A 17,025-nucleotide genomic window follows, 5' to 3' on the forward strand; every position below is an offset into this window, starting at 1 on the left:
ACAATTCATAACAGTAGCAAAATTACAGTTATGGAGTAGCAACGAAAATAATTTTATGGTTGGGGGTCACCACAACATGAGGAACTGTATTAAAGGGTCTCGGCATTAGAAAGGTTGAGAACCACAGCTCTAGTCTCTATGTTTCCACTTATCCTAACCCGGGGCTTTTTGTTTTTGGTGTTTTGTTTTTTTGGCATGACAACCTTGTGAGTGATGTGTTCTTCATCAGGAGGCATGCAGGTCTCAAGGTCTCTCTCTTTTTTGTGATATTAGTAGCTATTGGTGTCCAATACTCTTTCTTACTTCATTAAGATTCAATTCTATTATTCTTCCTTCATTAATTTGAAGAAATATTCTAATTCAGTACCCATATAGTTTTGTTAGTTTGTTTTTTAGTAGTATAGTTTGCTTAAGAAAGGCAGGATAAAGGTTATTTAAAAAAAAAAAAAAAAGTTGGTTCCCCAGCGTCTTCTAAAGATACGAATTTGGTTTTTTAGAATTGACTTGGTAAGTGGTTAAATAAGCAACTAATCGTGTAGTACACTGACATCCCTTCAGAGGATGTCACACATCCTAGGAGAGAGAAGGGGACTGAGGGCAGGGAACTGGAAGCCCTGAGCCGGGGGAGGGATTAGGCCAGCAAAGTGGGAACCCAGGGAGGAGCCCAGCAGGCAGACAAAGCCTGGCATTTGCTCAGAGTTGACCTCCCATCTTCCGGTCAAATCATGATTGTGTCTAAAGCAGATTATGTTGGCCACACTAGTGGATCGTCAACACTTGGGAAGGGGTTCAAGAGGCCTCTCTGAAGACATCATGCCTTCCTTTCATGTTCAGCATGCGATCTCTTCTCAGGATCTGGCAGCTCATCTCTCATTATTCTCATTCCTCTGTCCACCCTCCTCCCCACCCTCTTGCAGAGAATATCGGCAAGTGTCAAGTGTGTCTCAGTTCACTTCCAGCTGCTGATTGACGTCTCTCCTCCTAGTTATTTCTTTAGGGGTTGTGGATCTGGGCTGCGGTGCAGACGGAGTTGTGGGGTAAGGAGGAGGAGGCTGGCACTCTGTAAACTAGAAAAACTTTTCAAGTAGGGATTAGAGTTTCCAGCAAGGCCCTATAATTAGGGCCTTTGAGCAATATCAAATTCTTCTTTTAAATGTTTTTATTGATATATAACTTACATACCATACAGTTTACCCTTTTAAAATGTTCAATTCAGTGGTTTTTAATGTATTCAAAAGGTTGTGCATCTATTACCACTATCTGATTCTAGAACATTTTCCTTACTCCTGAAAGAAACCCTGACCTATTAGCAGTCACTCCGCATTATCCCCTCCACCCAACCCCTGGCAACCACTAGTCTACTTTCTGTGCCTCTGTGTTTTTCTGATCTGAACATTTCATATAAGTGAATCATACAATATGTGAACTTTTGTATCTGACTTCTTTCACTTACTATGGTTTTAAGGTTCATCCATGTTATAGCATGTATCAGTACTTCATTCCATTGATGGCTGAATAATATTCCATTGTATGGATATAGAGCATTTTATCAGTTAAAGAACATTTGGGTTGTATCTACCTTTTGATTATTATGAATAATACACCTATGAACATCTGTGTATGACTTTTTATGTGTACATATGCTTTCAATTCTCTGGGGTATATACTTAGTAGAATTGCTGGATCATATAAGTCTATGTTTAATTTTTAAAGAAACTGCCAAACTGTTTTTCCAAAGAAGCTACACCATTTTATATTTCAACTAGCAACATACAAGGGTTCCTGTTTCTCCAGATCCCCCCCAGCAACACTGTAACTATCTGTTTGTTTTTTTAGCCTTCCTAATGAGCACGAGGTAGTATTCTGATTTGCGTTTCCCTAATGAATAAGATGTTGGGCATCTTTTCATGTGCTTATTAACCACTAATATATCTTCTTTGAAAACTATTTTTAAAAATACTATACATGTTTCTAGAGAGATTTGGCTTTTATTAGTTCTCTCTAGTTTTCTTCTTTTCCCTCTCCTCTTCCCCTTAAAATATCAGGGGAAGTCCCAGTGTATCCCTGGGCCGCACTTGTGCTTGGAGAGAACTGTACAGCAGAAGCACATGGGGGGAAGGGGACAATGTTCTTGTTTGTGTACTTTGAAAAGAAGTCCCCTAAGGGAGAGTAAAAACTCCCAATCTGTTACTGCCTATCTTTCTCTTTGGGTCCCATTTTTTTTAACAATTCCTCCTTTGATATCTATAAGAGAGTGAGGGAAATAGAGGTACTAGAAGTCATGTTTCTTTGTCTGAGAAGGAGAGACCTTAAAAAAAAAAAAAAAAACAAAAAAAAACAGCCCTAGCCGGTTTTGCTCAGTGGATAGAGCATTGTCCTGCGGACCAAAGGGTTGCGGGTTCGATTTTGGTCAAGGGCATGTAGCTCAGTTGCAGGCTCCTCCCTGGCCCAGGCCCTGCTCAGGGTGCATGTAGGAGGCAACCAATCAATGTGTTTCTCTCACATCAATATTTCTCTCTGTCTTTCCCTCTCTCTTCCACTATCTGTAAAAATCAATGGGAAAATAGCCTCGGGTGAGGATTAAAAAAAGAACAAATCCGTAAAAAAGTTAATGAGAAATTCATGGCCAGGACTGGCTCCAGGCACCTCTTCCCCTGTCCGCCTTCCTTCTCCCCAAACTCTTCTTCCCGCTCTGGCATTGAAAGGCTTACTAGTGGCTCTCAAGTATCCTCTCAGCAAAGGACATAATGAATTCCTTAGTCTTGAGCCATAGGGACTCCATCATGTCTCCAGGGTAGTCTATGTTATGAACGAAGCTTAGATATATTTCTGTGCTTCGAACTGTGCTGGGTGCCTGGGTCAGGTTACAGGAATGATACAATCGCTTATTTTCCCTCGTTTATTCAACAAGCATCTTTGAGCACCTACTGTGTGCCAGACTCCGTGTTTCCCTGCAGGGGGACTAACGTGGGGGACAATAACTCAGAACCCAAGTCAACATTAGATGCATTTCATGTGAACGGTCCCCATATGAGCTAGAGCCTGAGAAGAGAAGAGGCAGGTGGAGTGCTGAATGATGTCCCCTTGAGGTGTAGAGTTGTGGGTCGTGGCCAGGGGTGCAGCTCCCACAATTTGCTAAAGAAGCTTAAACAGGCAGCCCCCAGCCTGAGGAGGGAGGAATATCATTACCATGACATGCATGTGGAAACAATGTTTTTGAGCTTTTGCACATTTTCCTGAACTTCTCATCTGATACCTTATAGGAGGCTATCTTATTCCATGTGCTAATATTATTTATGGAGGCAAGAGGTAAACTTAATCCATCATCAACTGCTAGGAGAGTATTACCACTTTAAATATAATCTTATTGAGCTCCCTGCACCTTTCCATTGCCATTTCCTTTTTAGTCAGTGTCAATTAGTTCTCCATTGCTGGTTTTAGTTTTCTACTTGATAAGCAAAGGTTTTGAATCCATCTTGATTAAAGCAGCGAGGCCCCAACTCCATCCTGCCAGCTTCCTTTGAAGTTCATGTAAACTCTATATTCAGATCAGCTGCCCAGGGCATAGAGAAAGATGAGCTATGAGCTGTGACAACACAAGGGCACCAGGCCAGATGCTTCAAGGCAGTCAGCTCCTTCTGTGAATAGAATCACTGGAGTTTCATCCCTCTGGAATGGTTTAGGTGTGGCTGAGGGGGGGAAAAGCACACGAAACAGAAAATGAAAAAATGATTTCTCAGATCTCTTCCAAGCACTGATTTTCCAAATTAGGATTATTTGTTAAAGCTATTTGGTGGCAGGCTTTCCAACACTCCAGATTGCCCAGAAATCAGTATTCTTCCAAGATGTCCCATTTGGTAAATTGGAGGGTTGGTTCATATACAGAGCAAGTCAAGAGAGGGAAGTATGGGCTATTGTTAAACATACATCATGGTGTTTTCTCACAATTGTGCAACAACCACTTTGTCTTTCTGCCCTCTTACAAGACTGCCTTGTCTTTTTCTCAAGTCTCTTGTGTTTTTCTTTATTCTTCCTCTCTCTGTTTCTCTCTCTCTCTCTCTCTCTCTCTCTCTCTCTCTCTCTCTCTCTCTTTCTCTCTCTCTCTCTCTCTCTCTCCTCTCTCACCAATAACTTCCCTCCTTTGCCTCTTCCTCTTCCAATTATTTTGCCTCTTTACACATCTTTTCAAATGGAAGTCATGGCTCTGATACTAATACATTTTAAATAAGCCACTTTACCTCTTTGGGGAAGAGTTCTTCATCTCTAAAATAGAATGATCTTTAAATTGTCCTCAAATACTAAAATTCTATGATTTTTTGAAATAACATTTTGTTCCAAGAACCCAGCTTTCTTCTCAACCCCTTAAAATCTGTGGAAATGGACTATATCATGACTGAGAAGCCAAGTGATAACTCAATCCCCTTTTCTTTCTCTTTGGGGACCCCTTACCCCTGCATCAATATTAGAAAGTTAGACACCATCTCTGACACTCCATGTTTCCGCACATCATCCCAGAGGCCTGAGAGCAATGGTGGTATGCCTCTGCAGCGGCAGCCTCGGGCATTTCATCAGCATCAGAAGCTCAGGACCTGGGGAAGAGGGAGAAAGAAGATGAAAAATTTGGAAAACACAGTTTTTAAAAAGGAGAATTTTTTGTGGTGCTGAATTCCCGAAGATGATTATATACAGTGTGGATTGGGTGCCCTGCTGTCGATGCCAATTATTTTTAAGTTCTTTCCCAGGTAGGATATCTAAGAGAGCCCCCTCGCTGCAAAAGAATGATTTTTATTTTTCATATGGTACATGCTAGCAATCCTGGCATTTGATCATTTTCATATAGACATGCAGAGATACCTATAAATTATTGGCCTTATCCCATTTTTGAGTTTCCAACTATGTACTACAGTGATTACAGCTGTTCTTACTTTAGCCCCAGAAGATATTTCGGTCCATGTATATGGTTGATTAGTCATTTAGACCGTGGACTATATTTATTACATTGTTTGGGGGTGGGGAACATAATAGATATTCACTGGAGGCAACAAGAATCCAAATATAAGCCAACAGTTTTTCAAACTGGTGGAGGCCCCCTAACCTGAACAACAACCCCAAATAACCACGGACCATCAGTCACCCAGGGCCACCCCACATTCTGAGATGACTTTGGGACAACCTGAGTCCTCCTCCAGGGTGCTTAGATTGAAGAGAGCAAGAGGCCAGCAGAATGAACAGCCTCACTCTCTAAAACCTGGGCTCTGTCCAACAGATCTGGGGCTTGTCAGCGGGGAGGGGACCCGGGGCCTCAATAATAGCATTGTAGGAATCTTGGCAGTAAAGACTAAACTGAGCTTTCTCCCTCCACTCCCTCCGCCCCACCCCTTACTCATCCCCACCGCAGGTCTCACTGCTTAGCCCAGGCTTAGCTCAGAGTCCCTCATGTTGGGCTCTAGCCTGGTGCCAACATCTGGGCCAACCTGCAGGGGGCGCCCTAAAGCTGCTGATGCCTGTCAGCTCTTTTCCTGAAGTATTTGGAGAAGTTATTTCACTATTATTTATAATTATCCATGCGGTTTATTCACATAACATCTTCGTTTTAGGCACTTGCCTCCCTCCCCACCCCCCCACAGAATTTGTAAATGTTTTATTTCATTTTTTATTTTATTGCCTCGCAGTCACCAAGCAAAGGTTCTCTGTATAGAGAGGTGACATGATTTCACTGAGTTTAGGTGGGAATAGTGGTAAAGACTAGATTAGAAGTCCAGCATCTGAATTCCTAGACCTTTCTGAAAAGATTCTTTACAATGAGGATGATAATAAACAGAAAATATTTCTGCTATTGCTTTTATTTTCATTTTCCTCTTTAAAATTTTGACATTTTTTATTTATGTCAGTTCCCCTGAGATCAGTTTTCATGAAACTCTAGTACTTTACTGGCTGTCCTCCATACTCAAACAATGTTGGGTAGGCTCTCCAGTCTTGTTCTGATTTATTCAGCAGATGGAGAGTTATTATCAATATTTCTTCAGAGTTTGAGGGGGTATTTTTGGATGATAAAGTTAGTTTCCATTTATCATCATTTTACCCCCAGCACTAGCTTTGGGGTCTCTGATTTTTGCTGTATAAATATGACTGCCTGGCTGGTGTGTCTCAGTGGTTGAACATTGACCTATGAACCAAGAGGTCACTGGTTCGATTCCCAATCAGGGTACATGCCCGGATTGCAGGCTCCATTCCCAGTGGAAGTGTAGGGGGTGGGGAGAGAGGGCATGGAGAAGGCACCTGATTGATTTTCTCTCATCGATGTCTTTCTCTCTCTCTCCCTCTCCCTTCCTTTCTCTCTAAAATCAATAAAACCATTTTTTTTTTAAATATGAACCATGAGGTCACACTCAGCTTGGTCTGTTTTCAAAGCCAGAAGAACAGGGGCCTTTGGCAAGTTGGTGGAAATTTCACACTGAAAACCAGCATTGACCCAGATCTTTATTTGTACCTCCTTAGAGCATAGAAAACATTGAATAATTTGGGATCAAGGTTCTTGTTCTCACCCATGCAGAAAATGAGACTCAGAGAAGTCAGTAGACCTACCTGAGGTGACACAGCCCCTTAGTGGCAGTGCTGGAAACAGACATCAGCCATTTGTTCTGGGTCTGAGGCAATATCTGTGAAACCACAGGGCCTCTTACAGACAAGGGCAGGCTACACCTGGAGCGTGCTCGGGGAGATTCCCTGTGATTAATTCAGCTCAGCTTAACAAACGCTCCCTGAGTCCACCCCAGGGAAAACCAGCGAGGCATCAGGTGGAACCCCACGGGCTCAGCAAGCTGGCTGAGCAAGGCCCTCCTTTCTCAGTTCTGTGCTGAGGGGCCTCCTGGGATATCACTATGTCTGCGTTGAAAAATCCCCTCTGAGGACTAGGATCCTTTACTTGGATGGATGAGACCCAGGCCTTTTCTTTATTTCCTGTGGTAACAGAAAGGAAGGCCATGGAGCAGCTTTCCTACCAAACCACAGGAAGATTAAAGGGCTAAGGAGAAGGAACGCGTTTTGGAAGTCAGAGTTCTTGGGCCCAGAGAGGAGCCTTCTCATTATTAATGGTGGCTCTGCCACAGCTGTGGCTTGGAAATGGGGAAGACGTGAGGCGGGAGAGACCCATGTGTGGGTTTGTATTGCTCTGACCGCAGGCGTGTGCTTTGGACACTGTGCCCCACTGACAGTTAGAGGGGGCCGAGTCCTCGCTGCCAACGTCTGACAGTCCCTGCTGGCCACCTTCTCCCTCTCCGCGTCAGTGAGCGAGCGGTGGGGGAGGAGCTGCAGTTGCTAAGAATAGCCGTGGTCTCTGGGACTTGCTCTTTCCGAGGAATCAATGGAATTAGAAATGAGATATTAGCTCTAATCAGTCGCATATGTTGGGTGCTTAGCCCCTAGGAGAAGAATTTCTGACTGCGGCTCCTCACCCACTGGGGGAGATGCATCCACACCTGTGGGTCTGGCAGGCCGTTTTTCTGTCCTCCAGAGGGTCCCGGACAAAAGGATCCCTTCGTATGTGCTGTCAGTCTGTCATCCAGCCTGATCTGAAGTGGCCAGACTTCTGACTAAGCATCCCCTATGTGGCTTTTCAACAAGTGTCGAAGAATTTCAAGGCACACATAGACCCAGCCTGAGCCAAGAAGTGAGGGCTGGGGGAGAATTCCACACCCCTCCCTTTGTCCTGTTGCTTTTGTGTTTGAGGGAATTTGGCATAGTGTGAGAGGATGGGTCTTTTGTTTTATTTAACTTTGTATCTTATACAAATTTAACCTCTTAATAACTTGCAAGAACAGTCCAATGAACTCTCTCCTGTGTGCCCTTCATGTAGATGCACAATTGGTCAGCAGTTTTCTCTGAGCACGTGAGTTTCTCCATACAGTCCCCTGGCCACCTCTGTCAGAATCACCCCCAGAGCCCTGGCTCAGTTGGTTGGAGTGTCCTTCCATGCATCAAAGAGTTATGAGTTTGATTTCTGGTCAGGGTGTATACCCAGGTTGTGGGTTCAATCCCCATTTGGGGTGCATACGGCAGGCAACTGACCAATGTTTCTCACATCTATGTTTCTCTCTCTCCCTTTCTCTCTCTCTAAAATCAATAAAAACAGATCCTCAGTGAGGATTAAAGTAAATCATCCCAGACCTCTTCACATAGGACCTCAGGACAGCCTGGGGTGCCCCCTCTCTCTGGACAGGTCCAGGCAGTGTTGATGTGCTGATAGCTCTGAACTGCCCTCCAGGGAGCCTCACACCAGGTCACATGTCTATGAATTTGCCCCTTAGTTCTTTGTGTTACCAACTCCACTAGCTCCAACAAGTAGTCAAAATACTGTGCCAGTGAATACTGTTTCTTTAGCCCCTGTGTTATACCTTCAAAAAGTAAACAAGGAGAATCAGCCCATTTAGTTACTATGCCTGACCCTTATTCACAGACCTGCAATGCAAATAAAATCTCGTGCTAAGCTGCTTGCCAACTTTTTAATATTTAAGTTTAATTTATGATTCACATTGAAAGTTTATTTTATAGCCCTGGGCCTGAGCTTCACTACAAATGTCCTCTGTGAATCCTTTGTGTGCGGGTGATGGGTGTGAATGCATACACACACTCACACAAAACACTAGTAGAACTTTTCAGTGTCAACATCTGAGTATTCCAAAGGGAGCAGAGAACAAAGTGAATTTTCTGGAGAGATTCGAAGTCCAGCGTCTAATCTAAAGTTGTTTATATTTTAGGGTCTGGATTATATCATTTAAAACAAGCAGACTTAAGCAAACAGGGGTGGGTGAAATGGACAAGGATGGGGCTGGGTGGTCAGGAGCGAACAGCAGCCCAGGTGTCAGCACATTAAAATCATGGTCAGGCATGAGCCATGGCCAGGTAAGAGACTTCAGCCCATCCCCACATGCTTCTTCAGATCGCTAAGTGTTTCTCAGGCATATTTGCGTCCCCCACAATACCATGCACACAACTTCACAGGACACGTGCTCGGAGTTTGCTGAATTCTCACGAGAGTGCCGTCCCTCAGCTTCGACACCACTGGCACAGATTCAGGGCTGAGAAAGGGCCAGAAGACCTGTGACCCTGCCCCTGGGGCTCACATTTAAGTCTTCAGTGGCTTCCACTGCTCAGCCACCAAGATGCACAACCTCAGGAACCATGTCCACTTACATAGCACAGAGTGTGAGTGCCGACCCAGAGCTGGGCACCTGACAGTTCTGCACCCGCAATGCCCCTGGGAGGACCATGTGACTACTACGGGCACAACCCCCACTTACTCCCCACCCCCGGCTTAGCCAATGGGATTCTGGTGGTTTACACTGACACTCCCACCGGTCACTCGCTCACAAATGCTACTCTTCTCCAGGTTGTGCTGCTTTCTCAGGGAAACCTAGGGCCCATTTGCCTTTAGGGAATTCACCCTTCTCTTCCTCCCCAATACCTTTTATTCTCAGCATTCCTAACCCTGTTCTCTAAGCAATTCATGAATGCCCAGGGGGTCTGGGACCCTTACAGTTGAAGACATTTTTACTTTATCGAGGTTCTAATGAAAGGCCTTAGAGTTATGGCTCTCAGAGAAATGCGGGATAAATATGATATTTTGGGCACACACTTTTTCAATTATGGGCAGCTCAAACCTGGTATTGCTCCTCATCCATCTCAATCTGAAGGCTGGTGGGAAGGCTGATCCTAACATCTTTGCACACTTAATCTCAAACCCCACTCATGCAGCTTCTAAATTTTTTAAGATTAATCAAACCTAAGTCTTGCAAAGTGCACATTCTGATTTATATAGGTTTTGGCAAACAGGCACACCGAATAAAAACCCTCTTAGTTGGAAATGACAGCATCAGGGGAATGAGGGCGGGAGAATAGTACCAGGTTGCCCTGTTTTGATGAGCCAGTGGCAGCTCCTGGACCTCGGTTAAAGGACTGTAAACTTGGCGTCATGTTAAGGCGGGAGCCTCTAGGTAACATGGCAAGGACCGGTGTGGTCTTTCATCCTTAGATTTATTTTTGAACTCTAGTTCCCATGAAGGAAAACTCTAGAAAGTACAGTCTCAGAGGAAATGGCACCAGGCTGAGCAGGGATTCTGTTACAGGGGCTGGAGGCACAGGGTGGGAAGCTGGAGGAGCTCTGACTCAGGAGCTCATTTCTAGAAAGATGACCAATGTCTAGGGCTCAAGGGGGCCAGTGAATTCGGACTTGCTTGAAGCCATTACTATCCAAGAAGGTCCAACATATAATGAATCAATATGGCAGCAATCAATAGAGGATAGTAACGTAGAGTCAGGCCTGGCACGACTTTATGGTTTTGGGTTAGGGCAGCAGGGAACTTCCAGCCAAAAGGCTTCAACTTTCAGTGCTCTTAGGAGACAAGCTTAAGTTTGTTGAAGATTAAGGCTGAAATCAGGGTTAACTCCTGGTGGGAAATGCTTATAATGGAATATTGCCATGGGAGTCTGGAATGGACAGTCAGGCTGGATGGCTCAGTGGGCTGAGACTCAGGCAGAGTGCCTGCCAGCCCATGAAGGCAGTATTCAATAGGGAATAAAGGCAGAAGCAAATAATGGTGTGAATCCCTGGAAAAAACATTGGTCTTTGTCAGACTATCGTCAAAACTGGATAGGGCTGCACCCTGCAAGTACCTGGGAAGGAAAAACTCTTCGAGATATACAGGGTGGTGCAAAAGTAGTTATTCATAGGGGAAATAATACAATAACTAATACATATTAATACAAGATAAATTCGGTGTTTCACATACTCACAACTATAAACCTACTTTTGCCCCAACCTGTATGTCAAGGGAGCAGCACCTTCTATGAAAACAGAAGAGAGTTTAAAATTAGCACCAAGGCCCTGGCTGGATACTCAGTTGGTTAGAGCATCATCCTGATACACAAAGGTTTCAGGTTTGATCCCCAGTCTGGGCACATACACGAAGCAACCAATAAGTGCATAAATAAGTGGAACAACAAATCTCTCTCTCTCTCCCTCCCTCTCTCTCAAATCAATTTTTTAAAATGTAAAAAAATTGCACCCAGGAAAATTTTTTTTTAAAATAAATGTCTGGTTTGTGTTATTCTGGCATATGTTAGTCTACGTTTTTGAAGGTCTTTTGTAATACATGACTAGATTTTCTCAACCCATCACACGCACTGAAAATTTTCCCTGAAAGGACAGAGAAATTGTGTACCTTCGTATGTAGCGGGCAGCAGGAGTTCAGAGCACAGTTTAACTTGGCGGGCCAGGTGTCTGGTCTGCTTTTGCAGAGTTCATTGCTCTCTGAGAAATAAGATTAACATACAGGAAATTGCAAGGACCCATGTAAGCCAGATGGTGAGTGCCATAGGGATTCAGAGAAATGAGTGATAAATGAGGTTCATGGTCACAGGGAAAGGCATAAAAGACCCAAGGACAAATAGGAGACACTGGCAGGGGAAGGAGGAGAGTGACAGATCAGAGAGGCAGAGTGCTCATAGGCCTGGAGAAGTGGTCTCCAGCAGATGGAAGACAGAGTAGGGTGACAGAAAAGAAAAGGGGGTGTTTTCATTTTTAATCTTTCACTTTATCCAGAAGACCCACTGGAGATTTAGAAAGATATCAAAGGACTTCTGAGGCTTCAGTTCCACTCAAGGGCAAAGTTGAGTTAACCAAATTATTTCATTGAGTGTTCAGGTGTGGCCATTACATCTAGGTTAGTAAAACAAAGTGGCTTGGTCTAGCTAGAATTTGGTTGAGGTTGGCCAACTTTTTGTTTTTATCTCCTGAAATATCTGTGTTGCTCTAGCTTTAACAGCAGTGGTAGCCGCAATAACACCGATGATAAGTACACACTCCACGTGCCAGGCCCTGTTTTAAGCTCATTTGATGTATTAATTCATTTAATCCTCACATCAGCCTGACAAAGTAGGTACAAGTAGCATTCCCTTTACAGGCCAGGGAACCAGGGCACAGACAGTCCTGCTTTGCACAGACGCCTCCATCGCAGCCTCTCCTAAGTTACAGCAGGGTGATTCCAGTGCACGATGATGGCAGGGCCCAGCTCACAGGTGCTTTGTTTGGTTTTGCTTTTAATTATTATTATCACCTGTTCTTAGGTACCTTAAGTCACCTGGGAGTAAATATTTGAAACCGGTGCCTGGTCAAGCAGCGCTTCCTTCCCAGCGTGGTTGGGGATTTGGGATGGTGAGCTGCAAGCTGCCCACCTTTCTGCCCTGGACTTTGCATTCCACACTTGGAATTGGCTCCACTGGGTGCTGTTTATGTGGGCACAGTATACAAGGTAAGGCTTCACACTTTACAATTTGCGTCATGTAATTATATCAGACCTTTAAAGACTTTTAGTTTCTTGAATTTCATTGTGTATTGACTAGTAGCAAAGCATGGTAAGTGCTGCCAAGAATACAATGATGAATAAGAAAAGGACTCTGACCTCATTTATAATGCTCTGATGTAGGCACAGCAAGTAACACGGGGTAGGCATTGTAACGCGAAGCCAAGCAAAACAGTAGAGTGTCAGAGCTCGGCTTGGTTCTGTTCTTCCCTAGTCCAGGACTTACAGGCTGTGTGATTTTAGGCAAGTCACTTAACTGCACTGAGCTCAATTTGCTAATTTGTACAATAGAAAGAATGAGAATTTATCCAATAGGATTGTCCTGATGATTAAATTAAATATTTTGATAAATGCATTGTAGAAATGCTGAGAAGTGCTATGCAAATATTAATTACTATATTTCAACTATAATCAATGCTCCAATAGAAATGTTATGAGTTAAGGAAGGAGAATGGAAACCAGTGGGAGTGTCTAGTAACTCTGGTTGTAGATAATTGACTCTTCCTGTTTAGTCCTGTTCTAGTCACCTTTCCCTTTCCCTTTTGGAATATAGAGCTTCCGTGGTTGAAAACCTCCTGTAGAGAACTAATGGGAAACCCTGGGAAGGAAAGGCAGGAGCTGGGGTGAAGAGAACGGAAGGTAGCTGTTTGTGAATGATTGGCAGAGTTATTTCCAATCGCAAAAATACCACAATCCAGGTATTAATCTGGAAATGTCCTAAATAAAGGAAAGCATACCTGCTCTTTGGTGAGAAAAATGAGCCCCACGGATTATTCCTAATTATTTTCTTCCTTTAATCATGTCTGATCTTCCAAATACAGGATCAGACATCTTCCCACCTCTAGATCTATTAAATATCTATTCATTCTTTTTTTCATTCAATACATATTCATTGAGAATATGCCAGACACTGCACTGGGCCCTGGGGCTTCAGACATGGATAAGGCACAATCCCTGATCTTACAGCATTATGTCTCATGAAAGATGCAAATGGCAAATTTCAAAATGATGTGTTATGTTAGGTGTTTCCGAAGGGAAAGCAAGGGTGCTCTGGAGCCTAGCTTTACAAATCTGCCCAACACAGGCTGCGGACACGGGGAGAAAGCCTCCTCAGAGGAAGTGGCAGACGCAGGTGAACTGGTTACAAGTAAGCCTGCTCATACAGAACCTGCCTATCTGTGAATGGTCTTGCAGGCTTTGTACCATTTGGGACTATTTATAGCCAACTGATGTGTGAGCCCATTTTGAAAAGACAGTTTTAAAAATGAAACACCATAATTTCATATTAATCAGTGAGTGGGACATTACTGACCTAGTGGAAATGTCTTTTTGAAGCATTCAGGCCAAGCAGAAGGTTTGCTGTTATAATGCCTAATATTTATCAGGTCCTTTAGATGTTTATTTCATTTATTCCTCACAATAACCCCATAGATAGGTCTTATTACTATCTCCATTATTATTAACTCGTGGTGGGAAGTGCTTATAATGGAATAGTAACCCTGAGTGGCTTTGTGGGTAGAAGAAGGTATGAGCCTTTGATGAACAGGTGGCATCCATGTTTCTTGGGACTTCAGTTGGGGAGCAACTGACTCTTTTCCGTATTTCGGTTTCAAAATAAAATCTCTAAACTAGATAAAGATTAATTAAAATGGAGTGATTCGGCATTTCAAGTAATCAGTGTCTGAGAAACAGAAAAGTCAGCTTCATCAGAAATACTTAGGAAAGGAGGCAGTAGGGCAGTTGGGCCTGGTTTGGAGGGTGTCAAAATGCGGGTGGGCATGGAGGTAGGGAGCAGGAAGTAGAGAAGGATGCCTCCACATTCCTCCATCAACAGCAAATTGCTTTGTAAGGGAGGATTCCCCACTCAGGATCAATAAGCAGTTCTCAGCTGTATTCTGTTTAAAGCATATAAAAGTGTGGAAGCAATCATACCGTGGGGGAGTTTCCATGGGGCTGGAGGTGTGCTGGGGTGGAAGAATGAAGGCTGCCCTAGAGAGCTCGAGAGAGAGAAAGGGAAACAGCTGTGAGCATCTCTGGGAGGAAGAAACCCGTAATATACACACACTGGGTGGAAGAGAAGGAGCAGGGAAACGGGAAACAGAAAACAGCACATTTCCATTCGTTTCACTTTGAAAACGTAATCGTCTTGTTTAAAGGAAATCAGGAACGGGTTCACACTGTATGAAAATTTGTTTTCAACAAATGAGTAAACAGGCTTTAACTTAAAAAATATAATTCTTCACCTTTACTGTTTACTGTACATAGATTGACAGTAAAGTTTAATACTATTGTCACTGAATTTAATGTGTCTAGGGTCCAATGAAACTGAGCACACTGATCCAAAAATGGAAATATGGTCTATGCTACTGCTTCTCCTTTTGTGAGGGCTGGAAGTTTGTTGGTCTGTAAAGCACCCAAGATAACAGGAACATATGTTGGGAAACTAAATGAAAAGAAAGGTGGATAGGGGAGAGGTAGCTACTACCAACTGTGCTGTACATTGCCTTAATCTTTCTGAGTCTTTGTTTCCTCATCTGATAAATGAGGGTAATACCCATCTCATGAGCTTGTTGTGAAATCAGATTAAACAAGTGCACATAACAGGGCTTGCCTTACGGTACTAGATACTGAGCAAATAAATGTTGGCCCACTTTCTCTGACAGACCCACAGGTCCCACCATGTTCTCTGGAGAAGCATTTGTTGACTGCCATGTAGGAATGCACTTCATGTTGTCTAAAGCAAATGGGAAGTGGGTAATTGGGTCAAAGTTTTCTCTTCCTCCAACCTCAAGAGAAAGTAGTTAAGTTAGGAGGATGGGTATTTTGTGTTGTTTGCTGTGTCAGAGAGCTGTTGGCTGTGGAAAGTTGGGGGCCGGGAGTGATGGCTCTTTAGATGTCTCTGTGAATCATACACTATGGTTTCCAGGCATTTGAAACGACTCCATTTTCTGGCATGGTTTACTTGCTGCTGGCCTGGTATGAGACAGTCTTAGAGAGGTTCCCAAAAGAAACTCAGCAGTAGGTGGTGTCCACTCCTCTTGGATATCATGGTAGGCACTTTCAAAGGCAGTACCCCATTTGCTCCTCAGATCTACGCTGGGCAGTAATCTCCACTCTAGAGAAGGAAAGACTACAACTGAGAGAGGCTAATTTGACTGTAGACTTATTATAATCAGTGCCTGTGTTCTGAAACTATAGAGAAATATTGGGCCAGTGAAAGGGGAAGGAAAGAAGAAAAAGAACCCAGTCTGTCGGTATTGATTTAAGGTGCTCATTGCTTCTGCTGTGTACTTCTCTGCAGTGTGCTTAGACAACCTCTGGAGGTATCCAGCACACATAGAATCTCTCCAGCCTCCCCACAGCACATCCCCGGAGTCTCTGCTCAGGAGATAAGCCCCTGTGCAGACAGCTACTCACAAAAGGGGCTGTTTCAGAAATTAACTTTTCATTGATGAGTTTCATTTCATTGCCAAACAGACATGCCTAGGTTAGCCATAGCAATTTGGTGGGGTGTCGCTCAGGGTGGTGGCAGGGGGAAGCCAAGTGTTGGTTTGTTGGCGCCAGGTCCATGGTGCCGTTTATTTTTAAATGGCCAGTGCGCATCATGGCAGCTACTGCATTGAGCATCTGCCCCCTGGTGGTTAGTGTGTGTCATAGCTACCAGTCGGGCGGACGAACACTTAGCCTTTTATATATACTAGTATAGATAGATTCTTACAATGATAAAAGAAATCGCCACTTCTTAAATACCTGCTGCCTATGGACCAGCATCTTATGTACATCATTTCATTTAATTCTCACAAACAACTCTATGAAGTTTATATTATCACTCTCATTTTATGGACCAGAAGGCTCAAGGAGGTTACGAGGCTTGCTGAAGTTTACAATAATTGGCCAATCAGTGATGTGCAATGCCATCTTTTTAATGCTCAAGCCTGTGGTCTTTCTATCTCACCACTGAGTCTCTGAAATAATTAATCCCTACATTGAAATGGGTGTCAAGCCTGGGCTCTGAGATTTAAAGTCTGCTGAAAGAAGCTCTCCCTCTAGAAAGTTAATTTCCATCCCTAACCCTTTACACCCAGATAGATTGATGGATCAAAGATAAGAAAGATGATCTGTCTCTTCCTAGACATCTCCCAAGTGTATGATCCTGAAACCTAGGGCACTCCCACTGGATTTAGCTTTGAACCATTTCTCACCCTCTATTACGTATGCTAGCAAGATTGTTGAGTCTTTCTTTCCCAGTGTTTCCTGTATTCACTCCTTGCCATATAATCCCATTATCACCACTCTCCTGTATTATTTCAATGGTTTCCTAACTTCTCCTTGCCTCCAGGCTTCCCCCATTCTAAATCCTGCTGCTAGATTAGTCTTCCCCAAACATTTTTTAAATGTCAGTTCTCATTCAGAAACATTCCATTGATATGATGCAGCCATTTAGGCTAATGTTGGAAAAGAATAGTTAATGAATGACACGATATGGAAAAATATGTTCACAGTATGTTACTGGGGGGGAGGGAGGTTACAAAATACACCAAATGTTAATGTGGTGATCTGTGTGTATGGATGACTTTATTTTCTTTTTGTTTATCTAGAAGTCATAATTTTTTGCAATACATATTATTCTTGTAACACAATTTTTAAAAAGTAGCCCTAGCGGGTT

General features: G+C 43.4%; 1 long non-coding RNA gene across 1 annotated transcript in view; it reads left to right on the top strand.

Annotated features, from left to right (window-relative positions):
* Positions 1–17,025, top strand: part of LOC308237361 — a 132,737-nt gene that overhangs the window by 39,360 nt on the left and 76,352 nt on the right. The window contains exon 5 of the long non-coding RNA XR_013959417.1: positions 12,124–12,308. This is a non-coding gene — a long non-coding RNA (uncharacterized lncRNA). The remainder of the gene's footprint in view (positions 1–12,123; positions 12,309–17,025) is intronic.

The sequence above is a fragment of the Plecotus auritus genome (assembly GCF_963455305.1).
Source record: "Plecotus auritus genome assembly, chromosome: 12".
NCBI classification, from domain to species: Eukaryota; Metazoa; Chordata; class Mammalia; order Chiroptera; family Vespertilionidae; genus Plecotus; species Plecotus auritus.